The following is a 7103-nucleotide window of genomic DNA, read 5'->3' on the forward strand; positions in this document are numbered from 1 at the left end:
TGTGCTATTTTTCTTTGTGTTTTTTATGCTGTTTTTGCTTTTTCAATTGATTTTGTGACTTTCCATGATCATCAACCTATAAAAAAAAATAAAATAACAAAGGAAAATAGATAAATATAACATTGGGTTGTCTCCCAACAAGCGCTTCTTTAATGTCAGTAGCTTGACAGTGGACTCTCATGGAGCCTCACAGATGTTCAGAGCAATGTTGGAACCTCCCAACACCAAACTTAGAGTTTGAATGTGGGGGTTCAACACCAAACTTAGAAGTTGGTTGTGGCCTCCCAACACCAAACTTAGAGTTTGACCGTGGAGGCTCTGTTTGACTCTGTTTTTAGAGAAGCTCTTCATGCTTCCTCTCCATGGTTACAGAGGGGTATCCTTGTGCCTTAAACACAAAGGATTCTTCATTCACTTGAATGATCAATTCTCCTCTGTCAACATCAATCACAGCCTCTGCTGTGGCTAGGAAGGGTCTGCCAAAGATGATGGATTCATCCATGCACTTCCCAGTCTCTAGGACTATGAAATCAGCAGGGATGTAATGGTCTTCAACCTTTACCAGAACATCCTCTACAAGTCCATAAGCTTGTTTTCTTGAATTGTCTGCCATCTCTAGTGAGATTCTTGCAGCTTGTACCTCAAAGATCCTAGCTTCTCCATTACAGAGAAAGGCATAAGGTTTATACTTGACCCTAGGTCACACAGAGCCTTCTCGAAGGTCATGGTGCCTAATGTACAAGGTATTGAGAACTTCCCAGGGTCCTGTCTCTTTTGAGGTAATCTCTACCTAGTCAAGTCATCCAATTCTTTGGTGAGCCCAAGTCTCATTACCAAATAACTTGTCATTTAGCTTCATGATTGCTCCAAGGTACTTAGCAACTTGCTCTTCAGTGACATCTTCGTCCTCTTCAAAGGAAAAATACTCATCAGAGCTCATGAATGGCAGAAGTAAATCCAATGGAATCTCTATGGTCTTAGTGTGAGCCTCAGATTCCCATGGTTCCTCATTAAGGAACTCATTGGAGGCCAGTGTACGTCCATTGAGGTCTTCCTCAGTGGCGAACACTGCCTCTTCCTCCTCTCCAAATTCGGCCATGTTGATGGCCTTGCACTCTCTTTTTGGATTTTCTTCTGTATTGCTTGGAAGAGTACTAGGAGGGAGTTCAGTAACTTTCTTACTCAGCTGACCCACTTGTGCCTCCAAGTTTCTAATGGAGGACCTTGTTTCAGTCATGAAACTTTGAGTGGTTTTGATTAGATCAGAGACCATGGTTGCTAAGTCAGAGTGGCTCTGCTTAGAATTCTCTGTCTGTTGCTGAGAAGATGATGGAAAAGGCTTGCCATTGCCAAACCTGTTTCTTCCACCATTATTGTTGTTGAAACCTTGTTGAGGTCTCTGTTGATCCTTCCATGAGAGATTTGGATGATTTCTCCATGAAGGATTATAGGTGTTTCCATAGGGTTCTCCCATGTAATTCACCTCTTCCATTGAAGGGTTCTCAGGATCATAAGCTTCTTCTTCAGATGAAGCGTCCTTAGTACTGCCTGGTGCAGCTTGCATTCCAGACAGACTTTGAGAAATCATATTGACTTGCTGAGTCAATATTTTGTTCTGAGCCAATATGGCATTCAGAGTATCAATCTCAAGAACTACTTTCTTCTGATGCGTCCCATTGTTCACAGGATTCCTTTCAGAAGTGTACATAAATTGGTTATTTGCAACCATTTCAATGAGTTCTTGAGCTTCTGCAGGCATCTTCTTCAGATGAAGAAATCCTCTAGCAGAGCTGTCCAATGACATCTTGGACAGTTCAGACAGACCATCATAGAAGATACATATGATGCTCCATTCAGAAAGTATGTCAGAAGGACACTTTCTGATCAATTGTTTGTATCTTTCCCAAGCTTCATAGAGGGATTCACCTTCCTTCTGTCTGAAGGTTTGGACTTCCACTCTAAGCTTACTCAATTTTTGAGGTGGAAAGAACTTTGCCAAGAAGGCATTGACTAGCTTTTCCCAAGAGTTCAGGCTTTCTTTAGGTTGTGAGTCCAACCATATCCTAGCTCTGTCTCTTATAGCAAAAGGGAATAGCATAAGTCTGTAGACTTCAGGGTCAATCCCATTGGTCTTGACAGTGTCACAGATTTGCAAGAATTCAGCTAAAAACTGATGAGGATCTTCCAATGAAAGTCCATGGAACTTGCAATTCTGTTGCATTAGAGAAACTAATTGAGGCTTAAGCTCAAAGTTGTTTGCTCCAATGGCAGGGATAGAGATGCTTCTCCCATAGAAGTCGGGAGTAGGTGCAGTAAAGTCACCCAGCACCTTCCTTGCATTGTTGGCATTGTTGTTATTTTCGGCTGCCATGTCTTCTTTTTGTTTGAAGATTTCTGTTAGGTCCTCTACAGAGAGTAGTGCTTTAGCTTCTCTTAGCTTTCGCTTCAAGGTCCTTTCAGGTTCAGGGTCAGTCTCAACAAGAATGCCTTTGTCTTTGTTCCTGCTCATATGAAAGAGAAGAGAACAAGAAAATATGGAATCCTCTATGTCACAGTATAGAGATTCTTTGAAGTGTCAGAGGAAAAGAAGAATAGAAGGAGGAGGTAGAAGAATTCGAACTTATCAAGAGAGATAGAGTTCGAATTGTGCATTGAGGAGGAGTGTTAGTCCATAAATAGAAGGATGTGAGAAGAGGGGAAGAAATTTTTCGAAAATTAAAGTGAATTATTTTAAAAGAATTTTGAAAATTGATTGATGATTTTCGAAAATTAAAGTTGGAAAAGAAATTAAGTGAAATTGAAAAAGATTTTGAAATTAGAAATCAAAAGATATGATTGAAAACTATTTTGAAAAAGATGTGATTAAGAAGATATGATTGAAAAGATATAGTTTTAAAAAGATATGATTGAGAAGATATGATTTGAAAAACAATTTAAAAAAGATTTGATTTTGAAAATTAATGACTTGGCTAACAAGAAATTTAAAAGATATGATTCAGACATTAAACCTTTCTCAACAGAAAAGGCAACATACTTGAAATGTTGAATCAAATCATTAATTATTAGCAAGTATTTTTGAAAAGTGGAAAGAAATTAATTTTGAAAATATATGATTGAAAAGATATGATTTGAAAAAGATTTGATTTTGAAAAATTATGAAAACTTGAAAAAAAATTGAAGTAAAAACAAAATCTTCCCTCTTGTGCCATCCTGGCGTTAAACGCCCAGAATGGTATACATTCTGGCATTTAATGCCCAAAATGCTACCCTTTTGGGCGTTAAACGCCCAGCCAGGTATCCTGGCTGGCGTTTAAACGCCAGTTTTCCTTCCTCACTGGGCGTTTTGAACGTCCAGCTTTTTCTGTGTAATTCCTCTGCTGAATGTTCTGAATCTTCAATTCTCTGTATTATTGACTTGAAAAGACACAAAGAAAATTTTTTTTGAATTTTTAATGATGAGGAATAATCAAAATGCAACTAAAATCAAATAAACAATGCATGCAAGACACCAAACTTAGAAGTTTGTATACTACTGACACTAACAAATTGAGAATGCATATGAGAAACAACAGAACACTCAAGACAAGAGAATTTAAATATCAAAGTAAGGAAATCATCAAGAACAACTTGAAGATCAATGAAGACACATAGTTGAATTCGAAAAAATGCAAGAAGAATAGAAACATGCAATTGACACCAAACTTAAAATGAGACACTAGACTCAAACAAGAAACATAAAATTATTTTTTTTTTGGTTTTAAGATTTTATAATTTTTTTAGGTTTTTCGAAAATTATATGGAAAAGAAAATAAGGATATCAAAATTCTTAATGAGAATTCCAGGAATCATGCAATGTTAGTCTAAAGCTTTAGCCTAAAGAAATTAGACATGGCTAGCCAAGCTTCAGCAGGACATTACATTCAAGAGCTAAATTGATGAGAATCAATCAGCTTTGGTGATGATAAGAACATCACCTTGAAACACTAGAATTCATTCTTAAGAACTCTGAAGAACAATACCTAATCTAAGCAACAAGATGAACTGTCAGTTGTCCAAACTCAAACAATCCCCGACAACGGCGCCAAAAACTTGAGTTGTTGCCGGATCAAAACGTGGCACTGTTATTGCAGGGAACAAATGCGAAACTGTAGTTAGGACATTTAATTCCCTGGCAACGGCGCCAAAAACTTGGTGCACAAAATTGTGATCATCAATGGCGCCATCAACATGGTACGCTCAATTACAATCTCAACTCTTTATCACAACTTCGCACAACTAACCATCAAGTGCACTGGGTCGTCCAAGTAATAAACCTTACGCGCGTAAGGGTCAATCCCACGGAGATTGTTGGTATGAAGCAAGCTATGGTCATCTTGTAAATCTCAGTCAGGCAGATTCAAATGGTTATGGATGATTTATGAATAAAGCATAAAATAAAGATAGAGATACTTATGTAATTCATTGGTGAGAATTTCAGATAAGCGTATGGAGATGCTTTGTCCCTTCCGTCTCTCTTCTTTCCTACTGTCTTCATCCAATCCTTCTTACTCCTTTCCATGGCAAGATGTATGTTGGGCATCACCGTTGTCAATGGCTACAGTCCTGTCCTCTCTGTGAAAATGTTCAACGCGCTCTGTCACAGCACGGCTAATCATCTGTCGGTTCTCAATCAGGTTGGAATAGAATCCAGTGATTCTTTTGCGTCTGTCACTAACGCCCAGCCTTCAGGAGTTTGAAGCTCGTCACAGTCATTCAATCCCTGAATCCTACTCAGAATACCACAGACAAGGTTTAGACCTTCCGGATTCTCTTGAATGCCACCATCAATTCTAGCTTATACCACGAAGATTCCGATTAAGGTATCCAAGAGATATCCACTCAATCTAAGGTAGAACGGAGGTGGTTGTCAGGCACACGTTCATAGGTGAGAATGATGATGAGTGTCACGGATCATCACCTTCATCAAGTTGAGGAACAAGTGATATCTTGGAACAAGAATAAGCTGAATTGAATAGAAGAACAATAGTAATTGCATTAATACTCGAGGTACAGTAGAGCTCCACACCTTAATCTATGGTGTGTAGAAACTCCACCGTTGAAAATACATAAGTGATAAGGTCTAGGCATGGCCGAATGGCCAGCCCCTCATGATCTAAGAACTAGACGTCCAAAGATGATCCTAAGATCTAAAGTGATCAAAAGATGAAAAATACAATAGCAAAAGGTCCTATTTGTAGATAACTAGTAGCCTAGGGTTTACAAAGATCAGTAAATTACATAAAAATCCACTTCCGGACCCACTTGGTGTGTGCTTGGGCTGAGCATTTAAGCTTTCATGTGTAGAGACTTTTCTTGGAGTTAAACGCCAGCTTTTGTGCCAGTTTGAGCGTTTAACTCCCATTCTTGTGCCAGTTCCGGCGTTAAACGCCAAAATTCTTGAGCTGAGTTGGAACGCCTGTTTGGGCCATCAAATCTCGAGCAAAGTATGGATTATTGTATATTGCTGGAAAGCCCAGGATGTCTACTTTCCAACGCAATTAAGAGCGCGCCAATTGGGCTTCTATAGCTCCAGAAAATCCACTTTGAGTGCAGGGAGGTCAGAATCCAACAGCATCTGCAGTCCTTTTTAGCCTCTGAATTAGATTTTTACTCAGGTCCCTTAATTTCAGCCAGAAAATACTTGAAATCACAGAAAACACACAAACTCATAGTAAAGTCCAGAAAAGTGAATTTTAACTAGAAACTAATAAAAATTTAATAAAAACTAACTAAAACATACTAAAAACAATGCCAAAAAGCGTATAAATTATCTGCTCATTAGAGGCAAAAAAGAGGTAAGGAAGATAAGTTGATGTGTGTATTGTGTGATGATATAAGAGATTGGATGGATTTTAGATATTGAATGTGTGAATAATTGGTTTGATTATTGAATAATAAGGTTTGAGGAATTGAGGTGTGGAATTTGATAGTTTTGGGTGAAATTGTGTAGATGAGGTAGGTTTGATTTGGGTTGAGTGTAATTATATGAATGTGGCTGGGTTGTAGTCATTTGGATGAGTGAAAATGAATTCGCCTTATGAACATTGAAAAAAATTGGTGATTTCTATTTTTGGGTAAAAATTGATTTTTGACAAACTTCGGCGGTTCGTAACTCGGTCCTCGGAGTTAGGAATTCTTCAAAATTGGTTTTTTATGAAAGTTCATTCAACGACCTTTTCAACAGTTCCAGAATGGTTGAAAAAGAAATTTTGTAGAAGAAGTTATGTGTGTTGAAAGTTTGGGGTTTGAAAATATAATCCTGCAGCTTTCTAACTTAGTAAAATTTTTGGTTAAACGTACTCTGACGTGCACGCGTCACTCACGATTTTTACTCTCTCACGCGTGTGGCTGTCCGACGCATACGCATCGCTGTATTGATGCAGGTGCCCAATAGAAAATCCAGAGAGTTGTGCTGGTACTATGCTGGTTTCGTGCGAGGAGCACAAAACGCACCCACGCGTACGCGTGGCTGACGCGCACGCGTCACTCTACTTTTCCACCTTCCCATGCGTGCGCATGGGCGCCGCTTACGCGTCACCCGCTTTTTTCCGCTTTCCATGCGTGCGTTTGGGTGACGCGCTCGCGTGACCCCATTTTCAGCAAGAATTGATTTTTTAGTTTTTAAAGCCGAATTTTAGACTTCTAAGCCTCTATTTTCATCCTTTAAGTCCTAAATTTTTATAATATGCCTAGTAATGAAAAGAAGTTAGGACATGTGGTAACTTGTGGATGAAGTAAAGTGAGAATTAATGGTGAATGATGAATAATGATGATTGTGTGAGTTGCTGAGGATGATGGTAGAAGTGCTGTGTATAGTATAAGCCGGATGGTTATGATGAGAATTGAATTATGGCTGAGTATGTATATGTATACGATTAATGATTAAATGTGGTAAATGAATAAAGATGGAAATATTGAATGTGATGTGTGACCTCGGGTAGTAGGCCGTGGCGTTGTCCACTTGCTTCGAGTATGAGATGGGGATGGAGGATTACGATAAATGAGTTTAATTCTGAAGTTTTGAATGAATGTATGTTTGAGATGCTTAGGTAGTAGTAAAGTTT

The 7103-nt window shown here is 38.6% G+C and overlaps 1 non-coding gene across 1 annotated transcript; it reads left to right on the plus strand.

Moving 5' to 3' along the window:
- Positions 1 to 1862: 1862 nt before the first annotated feature.
- On the plus strand, positions 1863 to 1966 carry LOC130964597 (small nucleolar RNA R71). The gene has a single exon (XR_009080686.1). It is a non-coding gene; the product is annotated as a small nucleolar RNA R71 (small nucleolar RNA).
- Positions 1967 to 7103: the final 5137 nt, after the last annotated feature.

The sequence above is a fragment of the Arachis stenosperma genome, chromosome 2 (genome assembly GCF_014773155.1).
Source record: "Arachis stenosperma cultivar V10309 chromosome 2, arast.V10309.gnm1.PFL2, whole genome shotgun sequence".
In the NCBI taxonomy this organism is placed as follows: Eukaryota; Viridiplantae; Streptophyta; class Magnoliopsida; order Fabales; family Fabaceae; genus Arachis; species Arachis stenosperma.